The sequence below is a fragment of the Rhinolophus ferrumequinum genome, chromosome 14, assembly GCF_004115265.2.
Source record: "Rhinolophus ferrumequinum isolate MPI-CBG mRhiFer1 chromosome 14, mRhiFer1_v1.p, whole genome shotgun sequence".
NCBI lineage: Eukaryota > Metazoa > Chordata > Mammalia > Chiroptera > Rhinolophidae > Rhinolophus > Rhinolophus ferrumequinum.
Genome location: NC_046297.1, coordinates 31,017,478 through 31,037,776, shown reverse-complemented (window position 1 = coordinate 31,037,776; position 20,299 = coordinate 31,017,478). Strand labels below are relative to the sequence as shown.

The 20,299-nt window shown below is 37.3% G+C and overlaps 1 protein-coding gene and 2 pseudogenes across 1 annotated transcript in view; 2 read left to right on the top strand and 1 right to left on the bottom strand.

Annotated features, from left to right (window-relative positions):
* SPIDR (scaffold protein involved in DNA repair) overlaps nt 1–20,299 on the top strand; it is a 539,429-nt gene that overhangs the window by 104,454 nt on the left and 414,676 nt on the right. The window lies entirely within an intron of this gene.
* On the bottom strand, nt 16,857–17,116 carry LOC117033644 (ATP synthase subunit f, mitochondrial-like; annotated as a pseudogene).
* Nucleotides 17,504–18,706, top strand: LOC117034163 (calreticulin-like; annotated as a pseudogene).

The window sequence follows — 20,299 nt, the reverse complement described above, 5'->3', positions numbered from 1 at the left end:
TTTATATCATTCTATTGCTGCCTTAATTTTTATCCATGAGTAAATGTAGTATTTGTGTAATTATAATCTATTTATGATATAATTATATGGGTTTTTTATGTTTATAAATTTTAGTGGCTGTTATAATTTTATATTATGCTTTTCTTTACTTTCCGACTGGGTAAACAGTTTCTAACACAAAGAGCATGGGGCTTGATTAGCAAATGCACACATTTGGGGCATTGTCCAAATGGCTGGAAATTCTGAAGAAGAGGTATATCCTGATTTCTCAAAAAAGTTTAGTTTTTGGCTTTTTCTAAACATGTGTATTGTGCATTAATAAAGCATTTTTTTCTACTTAACCACTGCTATCATTATAATTAGGAAGTTATTATATGTGTTTTTCCACCTAGAGTGTAAGTTTCATAGCAGTGAGGAAGTGTCCTTTTTTATTAAATACTTTATTTCTAGCCCCAAGTACAGGTACATAATAAACATTTGTTGGATTGAATTATCCAGGTTTATTTGCTATTAAAAAAGTCTGCATATAGGTAGATTCATGTAGACATATAGTATGTGCTTATCTCTTTTCTTTTTAATTACTTCCTTAGATTAAAACCATTGAAAATAAATACAGGACTGTGAATGAAATGCCTTAAAACATTAAACTCATAAATATTTTTCTGTAACCTCTTTTTTTTTCTGTGATTCATCTATGTCTCTCACATATTTTATTTGGAATCGTGACTATGCTAATAAGTGTTGTCATTTAGGGATGAATAATGCACAGAATATTATTAGGGAGCTTATAGTGAAATGAGAGATGTAGAAAAGTTAACTAAAGAAAGCACTTAGAGGGAACACCCCATTAAGTTAATAGTGGCTAGATAGCTCTGATGGCTTTTCCAGAAAAAGAGTTCCAAAATTGCTTTGAAGGATGGACTAGGTGCTGACGTCGGTGCATAGCTTCCCAAGTGGAGTGCTTCAGAGGTGACCGTGGTGATATTCAGCAATGAGGTATGTACCACTTTTTCTCGGATGAGTTCACGAACTTAATTGACAGACCTTGTATGACAAACTCACAACGGGGTTTCAATTTCAATGGGGAAAAGCTAAAAGCATTCCCCTTAAGACCAGGAACAAGACAAGTATGTCCATTTTCACCACTTTTTCAACATAGTACTGGAAGTCCTAGGTACAGCAATCAGACAAGAAAAAGAAATAAAAGACATCCAAATGGGAAAGAAACAAGTAAAATTGTCATAATTTGCAGATGTCATAATATTACATAGTAAGAACACCGAAGATGCCACCAAAAAACTATTAGAACTGATAAATGAATTTAGGAAAGTAGCAGAATGCAACATTAATATTCAGAAATTGATGCATTTTTATATACCAATAAAGAAGTATCAGAAAGAGAAATTAAGGAAACAATTCCATTTACAAATGCATCAAAAAAAAAGTAAAATAAAATACTTAGGAATAAATTTAGCCAAGGAAGTAAAAGACTTGTACTCATAAAATTATGACATTGAAGAGAGAAATTAAAGAAGATACAAATAAATGGAAACATATATCATGCTCATGGATAGAAAGAATTATTATAGTTAAAATGTCCATACTACCCAAAGCAATCTTTAGATTCAGTGTAATTCCTATCAAAATACCAATGAAATTTTTAACAGCAGTAGAACAAATAATCCTAAAATTTATATGGAACCATAAAAGACCCTTATTTGGAGGTTGCCCCTGGAATCCTGAGAAAGAAGAAGAAAGCTGGAGGTATCGTGCTACCTGATATCAAATTGTACTACAAGACTGTAGTAATCAAAACAGCATGGTATTGGCATAAAAACAGACACATAGATCAATAGGATTGACTAGTGAGCCCCGAAATAAACCCATGCCTATAAGATCATTTATGACAAAGGAAGGAAGAATTTATATTGTGGTAAAGAAAGTCTATTTAATAAATGGTGATGGGAAAACTGGACAGATACGTACAAAAGAATGAAATCTGACAACCTTCTTATGCCATATACAAGAATAAACTAAAAATGGATTAAAGACTTAAGTGTAAGACCCAAAACAATAAAACTCCTTGAAGAAAATATACAAAGTAAACTCTCGACATTACCCTTAGAAAAATTCTTACTGATCTATCTCCTCGGGCAAGAGAAACAGAAGAAGAAATCAACAAATGGAACTACGTCAAACTAAAAAGCTTTTTCATAGGAAAGGAAACCATCACCAAAACAAAAAGACATCCTACCAAATGGGAGAAGGTATTTGCCAATGATACATGTGATAAGGTGTTAATATCCAACATTTATAAAAAACTCATACAACTCAACACCAAACAAACAATCCAATTAAAAAATTGGTCAGAGGACATGAATAGACATTTGTTTTAAGAGGACATACAGATGGCCAATAGACATATGAAAAGATTCTCCACATCACTAATCATCAGAGAAATGCAAATAAAAACCACAGTGAGATACCACCTCACTTCTTTCAGAATGGCTATCATCAGTAAATCAACAATAGCACATATTGGCGAGGATATGGAGAAAGGGGAACCCTCATGCACTGTTGGTGGTGGTATTGAGGTTGGTGCAGCTATTATGTAAAACATTTTGGAGGTTCCTCAAAAAATTAAAAAGACTACCTTATAACCCAGCATTTCCACTTCTGAGTTTTATCCAAAAAAATCTAGAACACTAATTTGAAAAAAACATATGCTCCCGTATGTTTACTGCAGCACTATTCACAATAGCCAAGATATAGAAATAACCGAAATGCCCATTGATAGACGATTTGATACAGAAATTGTGGTACATTTATATAATGGAGTATTACTCTGCCTGCCATAAAAGAGAATGACATCTTACCAATTGCAACAGTATGGATGGACCTAAAGGATACTATGCTAAATGAAATAAGTCAGATAAATACCCTAAGAAAGACAAATACCCTATGATCTCACTTATTATGTGGAATCTAAAGAGCAGAATATACAAGCAAACAAAACAGAAATAGACTCATAGATACAGAGAAAAAACTGATGGTTGCAAGATGGGAGTCGGTTGGGGGATGGGGAAAGTAAAGGAATTAGGAAGTACAAATTGGTAGTCACAAAACCTTCCTGGTAATGTGAAACACAGTAGGGGAATATAATTAATAATGTTAAGACTATGTCGGGTGTCAGGTGGGTACTGGACATGTCGGAGGGGATCACTTCATAGATTATATAAATTCCTAACTACTGCGCTGTGCACCTGAAACTAATATCATGTAATATTGAATGTTGACTATAATTAAGAAAACACACGCGCGCGCGCACACACGCGCGCACACACACACACAATGCCAAAACAGTGTATACACATTTTAAGAAAGGAAAGTTGTATTAAAATTGTAACAGTTAATATATATCGATAACAAAAGAGGAATAGAAGTCATGTTTAACTTCTGCAATTATAAGAGGCCCCAAAGTGGTTGCCATCAGTGTCGAGACATTTCTGATTATGGCGAACTACTGCATTAGCAACATTGACCAAAATGTCCACTTGTGTACTGGCTCCCACGGTATATATGGAGGGTGCCAAAAATATGTATATACCGTTTTAGTGAGGAGAAAACTGTGTTAAAATTATGTTGATGGTAACCACTTTGAGCACCTCTTGTGATTGCAAATTCAAATACGACTTGTATTCATGTTTTGTTATCAATGTGTATATATATATTGAATATTACAATTTTAATAGTTTTTTCCTTCTTAAAATGTGTCTACATTGCTTTGGCATGGGATGTAATGTACAGCCTGGGGAATATGGTCAATGGTATTGTAATAGCTATGTACAGTGTCAGAGGGGCAGTAGACCTTAGGGAATGTTATCACTTTGCGAGAGGTTAAATATTGAATTATGTTGCTTTGTACATCTGAAATAAAAAAATTTAAATCTAAAACAATAGTTTTATATAATTGAAGGTAATTTTTATGCAAAGCAGAATTTTATTTTTCTGCTCCTGAATCTTCATCTCTGGTTTTTTTGTTGTCTAAGTTTCTTATGCCCGCTAGTATTTCAATGTTTACTTATCTTTAGTGCAGATACCTATTTTGGCTGCCCTTTCTTCCTACCATTAGTCTTATACTTCACTAACATAGTAGTTGTGGACATGATTCCTGCATGTTCTTAAAACCAGACTGGTCAAAATTTTATGAGTAGACATTTCAGAATATATAAGTAATTTGTAAAACAAAACAAAACAAAACAAAACGTATTTCTCAGTTCCATCTAGGGTTCCATTGGATTGGAAATTGGTAAGATATACACACTCAAGATTATCATCTAGCTTTCCTAACTTTATTGTACTAGTAGACTGATATTATGTGTAATTAAGTGGTGTTATATAATCCCTGTTAATTTTTCACCTAGGAAAAGTTTTGAAGCTTGTAGCCTTGTTTTCTTTATTATTTAGTTTGATCTTCACTCTCCCCCCCTTTAAAAAAAAAAACTTTTATTTATTTAAGTGTGTTTGTCCAGGACCCATCATCTCCAAGTCAAGTAGTTGTTTCAGTCTAGTTGTGGAGGGTGCAGCTCGCAGTGGCCCATGTGGGGATCAAACCGGCAACCTTGTTGTTAAGAGCACCACGCTCTAACCAACTGAGCTAACTGGCCCCCTTTTAAAAATTACCTTATACAAATACTAGTGTTTTAGGATACAGAATACCTTTTCTGAGCTGGTTTCCCCCAAAATTTATTTATTATATAAAAACTTGATGATGATATTAAAATTAAGAAGGAAATGGAAAAATAAGGCTTTCTTATTATCGGTACTATTTTTGGCTCCAGAGTTGGATTGTCTTAGTCTGAGCTTTGATTTATTATTTGCAGTACTTATTACAGAGGTTGGCATGTGGTAAATACTCACCAAATGTTGACTGAATCAATGAACAAAGTGCAGGGAAAAAGAAAATGCTTGTAAGGACATTTCTTCTGTATTTAACCTGTCTATAGCAGACACTCCAGTAACTTTGCTGTTATTATTATCATCCCCATCTTAAAGAATAATATTTGTATGAAGAGGTATTAAGTAAATTATAACAAACAGAATTTACAGATTCCCAAGAAGAAACTCTGAATAGAAAGGGATTACTCGTGGGAGTGTTTCACAGTTTGATGCCTGAGAGTGGTGGTTCTAAACCTTTTTTTTTTTCATTTGACACATATGAAGGATGACATTTAATATAATTTATGTATCATACTCTCATAGTTATGTGCATTCTGGTACTAGCTGATTATTCATGCCTGATTTTGTTACTCAAGGAAACTTACTGGGAATAGGAATAAAGTGTGATGTGAATCTTCTTTAATTTGTTTCAATAATGGGGTAAATATACACCTTGAAACTGTATTATTAATGGCCATATCTTATATTTCTTCACTGCTGTTAACCACATCTCACATCATATGGTTGAAGGTAGCTGGCTTAAAAGAAAATTTAAATTTGAAAGCATACTGTAACATTTGAGAGACAACTTTTGTGTGATACAGTGATTCTTATTTTAAGGTCTCAGGTATTAAAAGCAATGCACAGAAACTAGATGACTTCAGAGAGGAAATTGAGTTGGGTTTTGAAAGCAGAGTGATATTTCATAAAGTACAAAAGGCGGTAGGTAAAGAGTTAGGGTAAAACAGGAGTATTTAAGTATCAATGATGCTGGTGTAGGGGACTCCAGGGTGGAGAAGATATGAGATGAAATTATTAAAGATCGCTTGGGGCAAGATGTGAAGGGACCTGAGGATGTGAATTTAAGTTTTTGGGAATAGGGCTGGGTGTGGCACACTGGACTCCCACCAATATACAGAGGGTGCCAACAGGAAAACTGTATTAAAATTGTAATACTCAATATATACCGATAACATAAGATGAATACAAGTCATGTTTGACTTCTGCAGTTACAAGAGGTACTCAAAGTGTTTACCATCAGCGTCCAGATAACTCCTGATTATGGTGAACTACTGCTTGAGCGACGTTGACCAAAGTGTCACTTGTATACATTTTTTTGGCATTCCCCGTATAAAGTGTGACAATTAAGTTCGTGAACTTGGTGCAACAATGTTGCTAATCTTTTTTGATACCAGAGGGATTATTCACATGAATTTATACCAACTGGACAAAGAGTTAACCAAGCTTACTATTTGGAAGTGCTGAAAAGGCTGCGTGAAACAGACAACCTGAACTTTTAACCAATTCATAGCTCTTGCATCACGACAATGCACCAGCTCACATAACACTGTCTGTGAGGGAGTTTTTAGCCAGTAAACAAATAACACTATTGGAACACCATCCCTACTCACCTGACCTGGTCCCTAATGACCTTTCTCTTTACCCGAAGATAAAGGAAATATTGAAAGGAAGACATTTTGATGACATTCAGGGCATCATGGGTAATACTATAACAGTTCTGATGGCCATTCGAGAAAAAGAGTTCCAAAATTGTTTTGAAGGGTGGACTAGGTGCTGGCGTCATTGCATAGCTTCCCAAGGGGAGTACTGTGAAGGTGACCATAGTGATATTCAGCAGTGAAGTATGTAGCACTTTTTCTAGAATGAGTTCGTGAACTTAATTGTTGGACCTTTGTATATATGTGGTTCTCAAACTCAGGTGGCTGCCTAGATCAAGCAGGTAAATTGAATGTGTGAAATACATTCTGGTATAGATAATTTGGGAATGCAACATGGAACAGGTTCTTTGGAAAACAATTTGGCAGTTTCTTATAATGTTAAGGATACACTAACGAGTAGTGTCAGCATCATGACCGTGTAAGTCATTCCTCCTTTGTCTTGCCTTTATTTAATAAGTAGTTAGACATCCATTTGTGAACAAAAGTGCTTCCAACACCCTACCAAGAGACCTGGTAAGTTTATAGCCCACCTGTGTATCTGAAAATAAATAAACAAGACCTTGGTAAAGGCTGTGGATCCAAGGGAGTCAGTGAACCTGCCCCATCCTCATGCACCCTGTTGAGGAAAAATACCTGGTGAGTGCTAACCTGGGCAGATACTCACAGATGAGAAAGAATTTGTAGAAGTCCCGTCTGCTTGAGGAAACAGTCCAGCACAGCATTGGAGCCAGTAAAGATGTGTTTGGATTCAAAGGAGAGGTAGGGACTCTGCCAGAGCTGTCCCCCCTCCACAAGGTGACATTGCAGCTGTCTGGCAGCAGCAGTGGGCTACCTCTTCCACGAGGAGGTGGAATATGGTGCATGAGTGTCTCACTATTCCAGTTGTGCATGTTGTGGCTGGAGAAACCTATTTCTCTACATCATTACCCTGATTTCTTAGGTGGGACCTTTATTTTTCTCTTCCCTCCCCTTACTAGGGAAGGAAGCAGGTAAGAATATCACAGAGCATTAAAGGAACGTGGCTCTTGCTGTCTGCTTCAGGACTTCAGTAGGGATTCTGTCCACAAGTGTCTGTAAATACTCCACATGAAGATATCCCCACCAAGTCACAGACACCTCCAGTGCCCCAAGTGGTAAACCTACATCTCCCTCCCACTCTGGCTGGCTGATTTGTGCACTCCGAAGTGTGGTGGTGAGATAAGGTATCAGAAAAACAGACAAAGGTCTGTGGGAAAGGAAGAAACCACAAACTGGAGCTATAGAACTGCCTTCTGGAAATACAGAAGGTTTCCTAAAGCAAGTATGGTGAGTTACAAGAGTAATAAAATAAACAAAGGTTAATACTTCTGCCACAAGAGGGAGCAAGATGAGTGGAGCATGATCCATGGTAATCCATTATCCATGATAAACCTAGGAACCTCAAGCAAAGCAACACTAAGGAAATGTACCCCATCTAAAGATAACCAGTAAAGATAATTCAAATGTGAAAGCAGCAACACAAAAATACAAAGAACTTAAAAAAATCAAGGAAATATGCGAACACGAAAAGATATCAGTGATTCTCCAACTGAGCTCAAAGATGCATAATACTTAGGATCTAGCTGGTAAAGAATTCAAAATAGCTGTATTGAAGAAATTCAATGAGCTACAAGTAAACTCAGGAAAGCAGTTCAATGAGATTAAGAGAAAGATACATGAACAAAACAAACTCTACAAAATATACAGACACCATAAAAAAGAACCAAATAGAAATTCTAGAGGTAAAGAATTCAATGCATGAGATGAAGAATACAGTTGAGAGAATCTGCAGTAGAGTAGTGCAGATGAGAGGCAGATTAATTGAGTTATAGTATAAGAATTTGATAATAACACAGAATAGAACAAAGAGAAAATAAAAATGAGTGAAGAAGGCCTGTATGACCATGGGACTCCTTCAAAAGGGAAAACATCTGAATAATCAGGATTCCAGAAAGAGAAGAAGAGGGCAGAAAGAGGCAGAAAGTTAACGAAATAGTAGCTGAAAACTTCCCAAGCCTATGGGAAAACTTAAGACATTGAAGTTCAAGAAGCTAAAAGTTCCCCTTCCCCCCCAATATCTTAGTGCCAGAAGATCTTCTCTAAGACTTATCATCATGAAACTATCAAAAATCAAGTATAAAGAAGGAATACTAAGGGCGGCCAGATGGCTCTGTTGGAGCACAAGCTCTGAACAACAACAGGGTTGCCAGTTCGATTCCCACATGGGCCAGTGAGCTGCGCCCTCCACAACTAGATTGAAGACAAAGAGCTGCCGCTGAGCTTCTGGAGGGGCGGCTGGATGGCTCAGTTGGTTAGAGTGTGAGCTCTGAACAGCAGGCTTGCCGGTTCAGTTCCCACATGGATTGGTGGGCTGCACCCACTGCAACTGAAGACTGAAGGTGACGACTGGACTTGGAGCTGGGCTGCGCCCTCCACAGCTGGACTGAGGGACGGCGACTTGGAGCTTATGGGTCCTGGAGGGGCACACTGTTCCCCAATATTCCCCAATTAAAAAAGTAAAAAAAAAAAAAAAAGACAACAGCAAACAAGGTTGTCCAATGTATGAAGAAATTAGCTTCTTCGCTGCAGAAAACAAGTAAATGTAAATTTAAAAAAAAACCCAAAAAACGAAAAAGAAGGAATACTAAAGGCAACCAGAGGAAAGACAGAATGTAACCTATAACGGAACCCCTTTGGAACCCCTGTTAGGCTATCAGCGGATATCTCAGCAAAAACCCTACAGTCCAGGGGAGAGAGGAATGACATATTAAAAGTGCTGAAAGATAAATATTGACAGCCAACAATACTCTATGCATCAAAGTTATCTTTTAGATATGAAGGAGAAATAAAGACTTTCCCAGACAAACTGTAGCTGAGATCTGCCTTGCAAGAAATACTGAATGTTCTTTAAGCAGAATCAAAAAGACGCTAATTAAAAACATGAAAACATACAAAAGTATACAACCCAATGGTAAAGATGAAAAATATAGTCAGATTTGGCAAACTCCAATTTTATAATAGGATAGTGTATTAACCACCTAAATATAGTATAAAGGTTAAAGGAAAACTATTAAAAGTAATTATAGCTACTATAATCTGTTAATAAATGCACAACATAAAAAGAGGTAAATTGTGATATCAGAAATATAAAAGGGGAGGAGTAAAAGGGTGGAACCTCTATAGGTGAGTTAAGATAAGTTGCTGTTAGCATGAAATGGACTGTCTTATCTATGAGATGTTTTATGTAAGCCTTATGGTAACCACAAAGCAAAAATCTAGAGTGGGTTCACGAAACATAAAAAAGGGGAGACATAACATGCTGACATGGAAAATCACCAATTTACAAAGGTAGGCAGAAATGGGGGGAGGGAATGGCAATACAAAACAATGAGAAAGCAAACAATTAAGATGGCAATATTAAGTCCTTACATATCAATAATTATTCTAAATGCAAATAGGTGGAATTTACCATATAAATGAAACAGAGTGCCTGGATGTACCAAAAACCCAAAACAAAACAAGATAACTATATTTGCTGCCTACAAGAGATGCATTTCAGCTGTAAAGACACACGTAGGCTCAAAGTGAAGGGAAGGAAGAAGATATTCTATGCAAGAGAAATAAAAAGAAGTGGAGTAGTCATATCAAACAAAACAGGACAATCATATGACCAAAATTAGATATTCTACAAGAAATGTTTTGAATTTCTGGAAACACAGAACCTACGAAGACTGACTCAGGAAGGAACTGAAAATCTGAACAGAATGATAACAAGTACAGAGATTGAATCAATAATTAAAAACTTCCCAAGCCCCCCAACCTCAAGACAGATGGCTTCATTGGTGATTTCTACCAAACATTTAAAGAAGAATTAATGCCAAACCTTCTCAAACTCTTCCTAAAAATTGATGAGGAGGGAATACTTCCAAACTCATGAGACCCAGCCAGATAAGGACACTAAAGAAAAGAAAATTATAAACCTATATCCCTGATGAACATAAGATGCAAAAATTCTCAACAAAATATTAGCAAACCAAATTCAAGGACACATTAAAAAGGTTATACACCATGACCAGTTGGGATTTATCCCTGGGATTGAAGGATGGTTTGAAATAGGCAAATCATTAAATGTAATATACCACATTAATACGATGAGTGATAAAAATTACTTGGTCATCTCAGTAGATTTAGAGAAATCATCTGATGCATACATACTTTCATGATAAAAACCCTCAACTGATTGGGTGTAGAAGGAACATACCTCAGCATAGTAAAAGCCTGTATGTGACAAACCTACAGCTAGTATTATAGTCAAGGTTGAACAATGGCAAGCTTTCCCTTTAAGACCCAGAAAGAAGATAGGATGTCTCCTCTTACCAGTGTTATTCAATGTAATATTGGAAGTCCTAGCTACAGCAGTTAGGCAAGACAAGGAAATAAGAAGTATTCAAATTGAAAAGGAAGAAGTAGAATTGTCATTATTTGCAGATGATGTGATTTTGTATATAGAAAATCCCAAAGACTCAATCAAAACAAATGTTGAAATGCATAAATTTATGCAATGTTATATGTAAAATATATTTCAGTAAAATAAATAAAGACACACACAAATGTTGAGAATATATTTACCATACAACCCAACAATCTCAATTTTAGATACTTAACCACGTGCACTGAAAACTTAGGTTCTTACAAAAACTTGAGCGTGAAAGTTCATAGCAGCCTTGCTCATTGCTTCCCCAAACTGGAATTAACCCAGGTGTCCCTTAGCAGGTGAGTGGATGTACCCACACCATGGAATACTCTCAGTACCTAATACAAAGAAACAAACTATTGATCCATGCAACAATGTGGATAAATCTTAAATGCCTTTTGCTAAGTGAAAGAAGCCAGACCAAGTATGTTACAATTCCATCAGGATGGAAAACAGATCAGTGGTTGACAATGGTTGGGCTGAGGGATTGAGTACAAAGGGGCAATGTGAGTTTTTAGGGAAAGGGCACTATCCTTCATGTACTATGGCATTGGATACACAACTCTATGCATTTGTCACAACCTACAGAACTGAACTCCCCAAAGAGTGAATCTTACTCTGTGTACATTTAAATAAATAAATCAGGTTGTCAGAGGAACCCATGTTGGAGTACAGAATGTGGTAAATGGTATAAGGGTTTGAGGAAAAAGGAGATTATTTAAGGCTGACTACTGTAAGGCCAAAGACAAAAACCACTTAACTAATGGTGAGAAAGAGCTAATGTTATACCAAGGAGGGCATTTTTGGAGACCTGAATTTTGGAGTAGAGAAAAAGGAGAATGGCAAAAACTAAAGGAAAAGACTAGTGTTTTTTCCCGAAAGTATATAGACTCCCTGCCAAATTCCCTTTTACTTGCATTTGCATCTTACCTTGGGAATGAGTTAACATAACCTGTTTGGGAATGACATAACTTTACTACCTCTACTGCCTCTTACCTGTTCTGACTACATTGCGTGAGAGAACTGAATTGTGGCCCATATTTTTGTCCAGGACTTTCCACGGAAGTGAGTCAATACATTGTTTCTGGCTTTACTTGCTGTCTCTCTAATCTGCCAACTCAGGGTGCTTTGGAATTTTCCAGGTACATTGTGAGAGGAGGAGGCACAAGAGGAGGGCCAGAGTGTGGGTTCCTTGTGCTTGGGGAAGGATTCCAGTGATTGTTTAGGGAAGCATTGAAAGGGACCCAAATGGAGTATTAGTACTTAATTTGGAGTAAGGATAAATAAAAATTACCTGAAATAAATATGTACCAAACACTAAAAGTCGTTTATCATATTTAAGTATCTCTTATCATTATATTTAAACATTGATTTAAAATGTAAGCTGAGATTCTTTTTAGTGTAGATTTCAACACTTCTTTTGTGCTTGTGCCAAGAACACAGAGTTCTGTTAAGTCATTCAGTGAGGAAGACTGCTGGCTTGCTGCCAACCAGAGTCAAGTTCATTCAGATCTAAGTTTCAGTGTAGTTTCTGAACTGAATGAGGAATAAGTACTCTTGTCTCTGAGTCTTAGGTGGGTCTGTTGAATTGTCTTAAAAATAAGATTATTAATACTTTTGTTTTAAGGCTTCATAAACAGTGCTTTAATACTGATATCAATTTCTTGTCTACTGACATTTCATGCCTGAATTGGTGAACTATCACAGCTCTCCTAACCATACCAGATGAGTATATAATATGCACCACATGGACTCTGCTGTGTCATTTAAGGTATTACTCCATACTGCAAAAGAAAACACATATTCAGAAAGTGCTTTTCTCAGTCAGGTATGTGAATTAAAAATTGGAAAAGGTGTATTAGAAGTAAGAAAAATACAGTGTTTGATAAGGATGTGATTGTATATCCATCTTTAAATATATTCATTCCTTCATTTATTGGAATGAATGGTCTTTCTCAATCTTTTTTTCTCATTTATTATCTTTGTTTTCCAGTCATAGAAATGCTTTGCCTCTGTTGTATTCAAAATGCAATAAGTATACAGAAAGCTAAGGATCAGAATAGTTTTGCCTGAAAGTTATACATATTTGGACACATTTTTCTAAAAATATTTAATTTTCATGTGTGTGAGTAAATGAACAAATGTATCTTGCCTTATAACTAGCTCACTAGACCACAAGAAATAACTCGTTTTCTTATTCAGTGTAGTATTTAACCAAGGTGATTATGTTTGTGTTGATACTTATAAAAGTCTGTTGGAATGTGATTTTTGTTTTGGTTAATGTCTGATGGAGTTTCTTTTTTTTGTGATTGATTACTGTCTTTCTTATTTATTAATGCCTTTCTAGAATCTGGCAGGATGCCTTTTCCTCGGCTATTCAACATGTACTCACAACCTGGTCAGTTAATGGATAGTCATAGGTCAGACTTTTGCCGATGGAGCATTTAGGTCTTGGAACCTATTTTATATCATAAAAAAATAAATAAAGCAAATAAATCACAAATATATGCTTTTATAGACATATATTAAGCATTTAAAACCAAACATATCAAAAAACTATAATATAAACATTTCTTTAGGGCATTTTTCTGCATAGATTACATTGCCTCAGCTTCTGAGGAAGCTTGAATGGATAAACTTCTTTCCCATTAAATCTTCCTTTGGCAAAAATACTCCTTTATTGAACTGCCACAGACCTCTGAACAATATTAAATATTTTTCGAGGTGTGAAAATTAAGTTCACGAACTTGTTGCAACGATGTTGCTAACCTTTCTTGATAGCAGAGGGATTATGATTTTGTACCAACTGGACAAACAGTTAACTAAGTTTACTATTTGGAAGTGCTGAAAAGGCTGCGTGAAAAAGTTAGATGACCTAAACATTTTGCCAACAATTCATGGCTCTTGAAACAATGCACTAGCTCACACGGCACTGTCTGTGAGGGAGTTTTTAGCCAGTAAACAAATAACTGTATTGGAACACTCTCCCTACTCACCTGATTGGGTCCCCAATGACTTCTTTCTTTACCCAAAGATAAAGGAAATACTGAAAGGAAGACATTTTGATGACATTCAGGAAATCAAGGGTAATATGACGATAGCTCTGATGGACATTCTAGAAAAAGAGTTCCAGAATTGCTTTGAAGGGTGGACTAGGTGCTGGTGTTGTTGCAAAGCTTCCTAAGGAGAGTACTTTGAAGGTGATCGTAGTGATACTCAGCAGTGAGGTATGTAGCACTTTTTCTAGGATGAGTTTGCAAACTTAATTGTCATACCTCATAGTGTTAATATGCATGAATTTCTCAGAAAACCTTAGAATGTTAACTGCTGGAAGGAGTGTACTATTTCTTTTTCTCCTTCCTAAAGAGGCATGTTGTAGTTGTTAATTGAAAGTTGTGTTTTGGGTATTACATCACTGTAGCACTCTCTGCTTCCATAGTGCCCTTTGTCATAGCTCCCAATAATCATTGCTTTATATGCCTTTCTCTCCAACAAGACTGCAAGTTTCTTTAGGGCCAGGATTATCATGAATGAATGAAATGAATGAAACAGAGGCAAGATGGATAGTGACAGGGATTAAAAACTAAACAAAACTAGTGGCAAAAACTCGAATACTCATGAGTTAAATACCTATATTTATAGTGAAAGCATAACGAAATGTAACTATTTAAACATTCAGTTCTCATGAAAACAAAATCAGTGATATTATATTTTTTGATTCTGTATTCATTTCCTGAAATTTCCCTACGTTAGACAGTTTTATACCTATAATAAGAGTGACAGGACAGAGTTAGGATTGGAATCGCTGTTGTGGAATCATAATTTCTCCTTCAGTGATAGCTACCTCAGACTGTCCATCACTATTGAAGGTTTTATATCATAGTTGGGAACACTTAACAAAATATGCATCATGATATAATCAAAATTTTCAACTTTGAGCAAAATTAAGTAGAGAAAGATTTTGTACTTAGTTAGGAAAAATAGTTAAAGAAGTAAGTTGTAATGAGCTTTTTTTTTTAATTTTTAAATTTTTTTTAAGGAGGGCGCAGCTTACAGTGGCCGATGCAGGGATTGAACCAGCAACCTTGGTGCTACCAGCACCATGCTCTAACCAACTGAGCAAACAGGCCACCACCCCTTGTAATGATCTTTCATAATCACATGGATTGGTCATTTGAAAACCTATGACCAGGATTTTATACAATGCAATTTTAAGTAAACTACTCATTAACAAAGTTAAATGAGTCCCATGGATTGAATATGTGGTTATGATCTTTATAATTCATATTTACAGAAGAAATTTTAATGAGAAACATTATTGAACAGACAGCACATTTGTAGTATGCAGAGACAGAGACGGGTTGCATCCAATATGTAAAATAAGACCAATATATACATAAAACCCTAGAAAATTTTGATGCTGAACTTCTGTTTTTAAAACTTGTACGGTAATGACAGCTGCTATTTTGTGGGTTCCTACCTAATATGTAGGGGTACTGAAGAATCTATTTTACGTATGTTTTCTTAATCCACTTCCCACAGTGACCCTGTTGAGATGGGTATTACTGTCTTTATTTTGCCTGTGGGATAACTTGGCTATTTCTCAATTTAAAAACCCACCCAGCATTACTCTGCTGGTAAAGGGCAGATGAGGACAACCAATGGAATCTTTGAATTAGATCATGAGACAAGAAGAATTGCCTTGTATTCGGCTAGTCAGTTTAAGTTGAGTGCTCATGTACAAGGTTTTGATTCTTAAATAAGTAGGAAATTAAAGAATAGAGAAAGAGTGTTAATTTATCAACTAGGCTTATAAGGGAACAACAACACAACTTTCTATACTAGCTTGCTTCTAGTTCATCTTAGAGTCTTCCATCCAAATTTCTGGGCCTGGAGCACTTTAGTATTTGGATCTGAGGGAGGGAAAATCATTTCCCCATATTTCCATGTCCCAACACCCACTCCCTGGCTACTTGTTAGAACTTGATGTGCTTATCTTGCCTGTGTGGGAGACTGTCAGCGCTCTGTTCTGCTCAGTATATATATATATCTTGTAGTTTTTCAGGATATCCCACTAAACCCTAGAATATCTACCTGAAAAAAAAACCAAGTGGAGGGGTATAGGAAGGCCAAGGGAAGGAGAAAATTTGCTTAAGTCAGACTTCTTTTATTTATCTTATTTTTACTCTCTCATTTCACTTTGGGTATGGGTTATATTATTATGTGGTATGATGGGAAAAGATAGCATTTATTTTCCTTACTGTACGATTTCTGGTTCTTTTGTTTTATTGAGCTGAACTAAGAAGGACAGCATAGTGAGACTCAAACTTATTTCCATACATATGTACTTTTGTTTTGTTTTTCACTTGTGAAAAAGAAATTTGAAATCTGGAATTTAGAGTTTTGAAAAAAAATGGGGAAGGAAAGGGGAAAAATAAGGAAAAAGAAAGGAAAGAAAATCTTTTGTGTGTTGAGCGTGTATTTTAAAGCTGCATAAGGTCAGTAAATGGTATTAGCATTAAATATAAATATGCTTATCTGTAGTTTCAGCAGATTTGTGTTTAGTCACTAAAATACCTGTGGCTTACATGTATTTTATTCTGACAGTCTTTGTTCTCTAACCTGGTAAGAGTTGCCATCTTTATTTATCAAATATGTTAACAGTAAATTGGACTTTGGCAGACCATTTTATTTTTTTTAATTTTAAAGAAATAAATATTGAGAATCTCATTTCCCCCCAAATAACAGTATGTCGGAAATTATAGGTTTACAGTGTATACTCACTCCTGAATTTGGGCCATTTTCGTGTGGTGGCAGGAAACAGGACTTAACACAGATTTTATTTTATTTTTTTAGCAGTCAGGTCATCTTTTATTAGGTGTCAATTAGGATACGAAAGGATTCAGGGGTGCTGGACAAAGGCCATGGTCAGGAATGCAGAGTGTGCCCTCCACACTGAGCACTCTTCAGTGGTACTTGCATCACCGCTCATGCTTGAGTTCCTTGTAAGAATGGCAGTAGTTAAAAAGCACATAAGCTGCCAGCACCATAGAAAACCCAACGACGCTCCCTTTCTTCACATTGACATACTTGTTAAATGGTAATAACATCTTTGAAATGCTCCAGCAATGCCTTTAGGGGTGAAATCCCTCATTGGCACCCACTTTGGCAGCTCCCCTATTTTGACATCCGTGAGTTTGTCCTTCATTGGTACGGCTGCCACCATCTTGGAGTCCGGGACGTCCCAACACAGATGTTCTTAATTTAAGGTTAAGATTTAAGGCTAAGATCTCCCTATACCTACCCCAGTCTTGTGGGAAAAAAAAATGATTAAATAAATTCACATCTTTTCTCTTTGTAGTTGGTTCTAAATATGGAATGGCATTAGCTTAGACTGTTTAATGAGAATTTGTTTCTCAGTCCAAGAGCACTAACTGACTATTACTCCAGTGGAAAAATTTTAAAGATTTTGTTTTCATGGAATGTGTTCCTTTTTATGGGTTTTAGTCCTGCCGATAGATATTTATATTTAAGAAGTTAAGGTCTGTGCTGCAGAGCTGCTGTCACAGGAACAACTTAAAGGGCCTGTGCACCTCCACCCCCTTCGCCCGCCATGCTGCTGCTGTGTGCCTAGCTGCTCTGCCTTCTGGGCCTGGCTGCCACTGAACCCTTCGCCTACTTCAAGGAGCAGTTTCTGGACAGAGACGTGTGGACTGATCGCTGTATTGAATCCAAACATAAATTGGATTTTGGCAAATTTGTCCTCAGTGCCACAAGTTCTATGGTGACCTGGAAAAGATAAAGGGCTGTAGACGAACCACATTGCCCACTTTTACGCCACATTGTCAGCTGGATTTGAGCCCTTCAGCAACAAGGATCAGACTTTGGTGGTGCAGTTCACTGTGAAACGGGAGTAGAACATCAACTGTGGGGCTGGCTATGTGAAGCTATTTCCAGATGGTTTGGACAAGGCAGACATGCATGCAGACTCCGAATACAACATTATGTTTGGCCCTGACATCTGTGGCTTCGACATCAAGAAGGTTCATGCCATCTTCAACTATAAGGGCAAGACCATGCTAATCAATAAGGACATCCGTTGCAAGGGTGATGAATTCACACACACGTATACACTGATTGTGTGGCCCAATAACACCTACAAGGTGAAGATTGACAACAGCCAGGTGGAGCCAGGCTCCCTGGAGGATGATTGGGACTTCATACCATCCAAGAAGATAAAGGATCCTGGTGCTTCGAAGCCTTAAGACTTGGATGAGCAGGCCAAGATTGATGACCCCATGGACTCTAAACCTAAGGAATGGGTCAAGCCTGAGTACATCCCTGACTCTGATGATAAGAAGCCCAAGGACTGGGACGAAGAGATGGATGGAGATTGGGAACCACCGGTGATTCAGAACTGAGAATACAAGGGTGGGTGGAAGTCCCCGCAGATTGACAGCCCAGATTACAAGGGCACGTGGATCTACCAAGAGATCTACAACCCCGAGTATTCTGATAGCAGTATCTACGCCTATGTGCTGGGCAGGTCAATTCTGGAGCCATCTTTGACAACTTCCTCATCACCAGTGAGGAGGCATATATTGAAGAGTTCGGCACTGAGATGTGGGTTATCACAAAGTTGGCAGAAAAGCAAATGAAGGAAAAGTAGAATGAAGAGCAGAGGCTGAAGGAGGAGGAGCAGGATAAGAAGTGCAAGGAGGAAGAGGAGGAGGACAAGGACGAAGATGAGGAGGACGAGGACGATCAGGAGGAGGAGGAAAATGCTGCCGCTGGCCAGGCCAAGAATGAGCCGTAGTAGGGGCAACACTGCTATTTCCAGGGCTGAACTAAGGCCTGAGCCCTCCTGCTACAGAGCCAGCTGTGCCAAATAAAGTCTCCATAAGAATGGAGAACTTTCCTTTTTTTCCAGGAGGGTTCAAATTTGGGGTGGATTTTGGTTTTGTTCACCCTTCCTTTTTTTGTAAAAGGAAATGTATTTTGTCTCTGATTCTCTTTCAGCCCTCATCTCTGGCCCTCATCTTTCTTGACATTTTGCCTGCCTTTGTCCCCTTCTCTCCCCAGATCCTTTAGTTCCTCTCCAACTTGTGAGTGTGGAGGAGAATCTCCAGGCCAGATATTCTATCTGCTCTCCTTCCTGGATCCTAGTGGGGGGCAGGAGAACAGGGTGTATTCCAGCCCCCCAGCACTAAGGAAGAATGGGGCTCCTAAGGCCTGAGCTCCAGTGCCCTACCACTAACCCCTCTTTTTCTCCCCTGCCTCCAGGACTGGGCTGCTTCCGTGTGAGGCAGTGGGTTCCAGCTTACAGCTTAGCTCACAGTGAGAATGTAAGAACTACAAACAAAATTGCTATTAAATTTTGTGTCTTAAAAAAAGAAAGGTAAAATGTAAGATGCACACACATCCACTCATACATCTTACTGGATTTTCTCTGCATTATTATTATTTTTTTTTTTAATTAAAGTTTATCGGGGTGACAATTGTTAGTAAAGTTACATAGATTTCAGGTGTACGGTTCTGTAATACATCATCTATAAATCCCATTGTGTGTTCACCACCCAGAGTCAGTTCTCCTTCCATCACCATGTATTTGATCCCCTTTACCCTCATCTCCCACCCTCCTCCCCCCTTACCCTCTGGTAACCACTAAACTATTGTCTGTGTCTATGAGTTTTTGTTTCTCATTTGTTTGTGTGGTGCTTTTGTTGTTTTTGGTTTATATAACACATAACAGTGAAATCATAGGGTTCTCTGCTTTTTCAGCCTGACTTACTTCTCTTAGCATTACAATATCAAGATCCATCCATGTTGTCACAAATGGTCCTATTTCATCTTTTCTTACCGCTGGATAGTATTCCATTGTGTATATATACCACAACTTCTTTATCCATTCATCTGTTGAAGGACATTTTGGTTGTTTCCATGTCTTAGCCACCGTAAATAGAGCTGCAGTGAACACTGGAGCACACGTGTCTTTATGTATAAATGCTTTCAGATTTTTTGGGTAGATACCCAGGAGAGGGATTGCTGGGTTATATGGTAATTCTATTCTTAATTTTTTGAGGAACCTTCTCACTGCTTTCCATAGCGGCTGTACCAATCTGCATTCCCACCAACAATGTATGAGGGTCCCTTTTTCACCACAGCCTCTCCAACACTTGTTACTATTTCTCTTGTTGATGATAGCCATTCTAACTGGGGTGAGATGATATCTCATTGTGGTTTTATTTGCATTTCTCTGATGATTAGTGATGTTGAGCATTTTTTTGTATGTCTAGTTGCCATTTGTATGTCCTCTTTGGAGAAATGTCTCTTCAGGTCCTCTGCCCATTTTTCAGTTGGGTTGTTTGTTTTTTTGTTGTTGTTGAGTTGTATGAGTTCCTTTTATATT